The sequence below is a fragment of the Zalophus californianus genome, chromosome 10, assembly GCF_009762305.2.
Source record: "Zalophus californianus isolate mZalCal1 chromosome 10, mZalCal1.pri.v2, whole genome shotgun sequence".
NCBI lineage: Eukaryota > Metazoa > Chordata > Mammalia > Carnivora > Otariidae > Zalophus > Zalophus californianus.
The window spans coordinates 77,994,472-77,999,218 of NC_045604.1; the positions used below are offsets into that span (position 1 = coordinate 77,994,472).

At 52.3% G+C, this 4,747-nt stretch overlaps 1 protein-coding gene across 1 annotated transcript in view; it reads right to left on the reverse strand.

Moving 5' to 3' along the window:
* Positions 1-4,747, reverse strand: part of TEKT5 (tektin 5) — a 49,482-nt gene that overhangs the window by 44,443 nt on the left and 292 nt on the right. The window lies entirely within an intron of this gene.

A 4,747-nucleotide genomic window follows, 5' to 3' on the forward strand; every position in this document is an offset into this window, starting at 1 on the left:
TCTAGCCCTCCCACCCCAATTGCCCCCATTATTAAAACGTCTGGCCTTGGGCGCCTGGGCGGCTCAGATGGTTAAGCGTCTGCCTTCGGCTCAGGTCATGATCCCAGGGTCCTGGGATCGAGTCCCGCATCGGGCTCCCTGCTCCTTGGGAGCCTGCTTCTCCCTCTGCTTCTCCCTCTCCCTCTCTCTCTCTCCCTCTCTCTCTCTCTCCCTCTCTCTCTCTCTCTCTCTCTCTCTCCCTCCCTCTCTCTCTCTCCCTCTCTCTCTCCTCCTCTGTCTCTCATGAATAAATAAATAAAAAAAGAAATCTTTAAAACGTCTGGCCTTGGTGGGGTCATTTGTTAACAATGGGTGAACCATAATATTGAATCGCTGCTACTAACTGAAGTCCACAGTGTGAGTTAGAGTTCACTCTTAGTGTTGTAGGTTCTGTGAGACCTGATACGTGCATAATGTCAGGTATTCACCATCACACATGACACACAGTTTCCCTGCCCTAAAAGTCCCCAGCGCTCCACCTCCTCATCCCTCCCCCCACCCAACCCTGGGCAACCACAGATCTTTCTGCTGTTGTCTCCACTTTTACAAATTTATTTTTGAAAGCATTTAAAAATGTAGCTAATTAAATCTTTTGGCACGGACTAAGTTTTCCACATTTGAATCAACATTTCCCGCTCTCGCTTTTTTGTTTCAGTCCTCCTTGCCACCTTCAATCAGGGGGACCGAAATAAAAATTTTAAATTTAAAATCTATCAAACTCCCCAAACTAAATAAATGTAAAGGAGATGTAAATAGACTTTTCAAATGCTGATTCTGGTTAAGTTTGCAGCGTTCACACTTTCCGAGTTACTAAAACGGAAAACTGGGCTCAGACTTCTGGAACATGCTGTGTTCGGGAAGGGAGAAGGCAGTGGATTCCACGGGCCAGAAGCGGCTTCCGTGGGATGATGCCGGGAGGTGACCTGTCCCAGAGGAAGGCCAGTGGGGAGAACAGTCGTGGTGAAGGGCAGAGTCACAGAGTAATGGCTGGGGTGCCAAGGAAATGCTGCTCAGTTCTGGATCGAGCTTGGCATGCACAGTGGCACATAGCAAGAAATGGGGTGGGAGGGGTAGAAGGAGTCACGGGGGGCCACTGAAAACCACATCAAGATTGGTGCTAGCTTGGGCCATAGGGAGCCACGGAAGGTGCCCGAGTAGCGGAGTGGCCCATCTGAATTGTAAGGGGAAAGGACCGTAAGACGTGTAGCAGAGACAGCCCTGTGCCGGCCACTCCCTGGTCTCCTTTCCTTCCAGGCACATGCGACCGACCGCACTCCCTAGGCCTCTTTTGGGTATGAGCCTGTGACCGATTCTCGTGCACATATAGGGGTCGTTTCTGGATGGAAGCATTTAAGAAGCATCGTACAATTCACGCGCTCCACCTTGGGAGCCCGTGTTCAGACAGTGGCAATGTGAGGCGGTAGGGCCTCTGTCATCTGTCTGCCCGAGGAACAATGAGCAGGTCTCTGCCAATGAACCTGTTCAAGTAGCCGGAGCCAAAAATGATCTGTGCTGCCTCGAGCCTCTGCAGGCCCAGGAGGACGAGGGTCTGGATGAAGGTCACGGGGCAGTGATGTCATATGTAGCATCGGCTGTCCGTTGCCGCCCCGAACTTGGGGGCTTAACACAGTAAGTGTTTCTGTAGGTCCTGAGTCTGTGTGTTGGCTGGGTGGTTCTTCTGGACTCACTCACACACCTGGTGGCCACTTGGGCATCTGGATAGGGGGCTCTGCACCAATCGACTGGCCTCTCCCAGGTCTCAGGGTCCCTGGTTTGGGATGGGCTTGGCTGGGACCCCCCCCCCGCCCAGGTGGCTCTGCTAGGCCCGTAGGTCTTCCCTTCTGCGGGCTAGCCCCAAAGTGTTCCCATAGGGAGGGCAGACGGGCAAGCGAAGAAAGTGAAAACAGGCAAGGACCTGTTTTTTGTTAGGTCACATCGGCTAACAGCTCATTAGCAAAGTCAGTCACAAGCCTGAGCCCAGAGTCTAGGGGTAGAACAGAGGCCCTGCTCACAGTGGGGTGACGTATTGGGGCCATTTGGGCAACTACACCACATCACACACAGGTGAGGCCACAGGACTTGATGCCTGATTGAACATGGAGGGAGACATCCTGAATGTTTCCAGTAGTGGCCACCAGCTTTGACTGCCATCTCTATACACGCCCACCACCCCACCCACCTAGATGTGGCCTCTGTTTTCATGCCCCTGGAAACTAGGCTGCCCTTGGGTCTTGCTTTGACCAGCACAATGTGAAGAAGAGACCCTGCGCCAGTTCCCAGCCTTGCCCAGCTGCCATGGAAAGGTGCTCAGGCTAGACCACTGAATGATGAGCAACCACGTGGAGAGACCGTGGCCACCTCAAGGGACATCAAGGCACACATGAGAATGAGGATCTTCTACTCAATTCCCCCTGAAGGAAGCCCAGATAAAACCAGAGGACTCATGAGAAATAATAAACCATTGTGGTTGTAACCACTGTGTGCGTGTGTGCGTGTGTGCATGGGTGTATATACGTATGTGTGACTTGTTACGCAGCAGGTGCTAACTGATAAAAGGGGAGATGGTGAGAAGGAGGCAAGGCTGATGCTCACGTTTCAGACTCGAGTTCGTAGGGCAGTGGTGGTACCATTCTCTGTGGTAAGAACAGAAGGAGGAACTGGTTTGAGGAAAGAGTTGTGGATAGAAGTTTGTTATGCCTGAAGGACTGAAGGATGTGGAAAAGTGTGACTACAAGTGGGCCAAGGACAGAGTCTTGAGACGTACTCCTCTTCAGAAGTGGTTCTCAAACGTTAGTGGATAAAATTGTCCGGTGAGAGCGAAAGATGCAAGTTCCCTGGCCCGGCCCTGGAGTTTCTGATTCAGGAGGTCCGGATGGGCCTGGAAATCTGCTCTGCAGCCTCATTCCTGCCCTTCGGCTCCCACTCCCACAGACGGAAAATTCCATCCCCGGTGAGTCAGGAGTTTGGCTGGGGACAGTGGGAGAAAGACCTGGAGCAATGCGGAGAGGAGGTTTATTTGAGTTTACTTTTTAGTGTGGGATGGGATCATTTTTGCAGCCTTGTGGGGAGGAGTGAGGGAGAGAGTGAAGAATGGAAGACCTTCCCTGCCTTGGAGCGGAGAGACTGGCTGAGTGGGAGGGCCCCTGGGTAATAAGAGATCGCAGGGCTGCTGAAGACAGCTGGGAGCAACGTGCCGGAAGTGTCTCAGGGGACATCAGTAAGGAAGACTGGAAGTGGACCGGCCCTGGGCCTCCGCTGTGTGGCTGAGGGGGAGAAAGAGCCTGTGGTCATGAGAGTTCAGTGGAGCCTTCTGGCTGCGAGACCCTGGGCAAGCCACTTGCCCTCCCTGAGCCTCACGTTCTTCAGTGAAAGAATAATTTGCAACCTGCCTCCCGTTGTACGGCCTAGTGGTCAAGAGCCCAGGCCCTACATCAGACTTTGTTGGCATCCCCTCCGTGCTGCTTACAGGCTCCGAGACCTTGGGCAAGACATTCCCGGTGACCCTGTCTTCCTCCCTGCAAACCGGAGATCACAACAGTCGCTGCCTAACAGGTGACTTCCTCTCTGGCCTCTGGGCTTGTTCATGCGGTTCGTTCTGTCTGAAATACCACTTGTCGCCCCCGCTACCACCCTGTCCCAATCTGGGTGTCAGCTTTAAGGCAGTCTTCCCTATCACCCCGCTTGTCTCCTGTCATAGCCTTTATAAAACTAATGTCCAGCTTCGTTATCCGCTGTGCCAACCAGGCTGGGCACCAGGGCAACAGGAATCAGGGCCGTTTGGTGAGACCAGCAGCTCGTACAGAGCCGCTTGGCACCATGTGTTTTGGATGACAGTGCAGGCTCGGGAGCCCCATGGCCCAGGTTCATCACTGTCTCCCTCGCTAGGAGCTGTGTGACCTGAGGAAAGGAGTTCACACGTTTTGACCATCAGTTTTCTCACCCAAAGGCACAATTTTGGGAACACTGCTAGCACGGATTCAGGCAGGAAAGACGCTAAAACCGCTGAGTGCAAGGTTAATGAACAGGATATTCACACGATCTCAATGAATTATCTCAATCTTTCTTCATTACAAATGGAAAAGGGTACCGTTTGCTGGAGAGGCAGGAGGGACAGACGCCCCCTTCCCCAAGCCAAGCGGCCAAGCCCTCACGTTACCAACCACGGGACCCCTGGCATTCAGTGCCTCTCGCTGTGACACCACAGTTGAGCACATTACTCAAGGGCCTTCTGCCGAAACCTTTTAACTGAATCTAATCATAACGGGGGTGGGGGGGTGGTATTCTATAAGGCAAATGGCCCGGACTACATCCAAATTTATCCACGTCCTAAAAGACAAAAAATGGCAAGGGGGCGGGAGAGGAGCACTGTTCTGAATTAAAAGAGACTGAAGAGAACAAAGGGAAGGTGCGACTTTTGACTGGATCCAGAATGGGGGGGTGTGTGGGAGGAGGTCTTATTTGGGACAATTGAGTACATCTGAATATAAAGTGTAAGCTAATAATTTTGCATCAGTATCAAATTTCTTGAGTATGAAAGGGCACTGAGGTCATGTAGGATAATGCCTTCGTTCCTAGGAGCTACGCGCTGAATAATTTACGAAAGATCTCTGCAGCTCAGTTTGGAAGGGAACAGAAGAAAAAAAAAGATCAGCCCTAAGCACCTGACACAAAGTCCGCGCGTGCGCAAAGCACGCTTTCCGAGACTTAC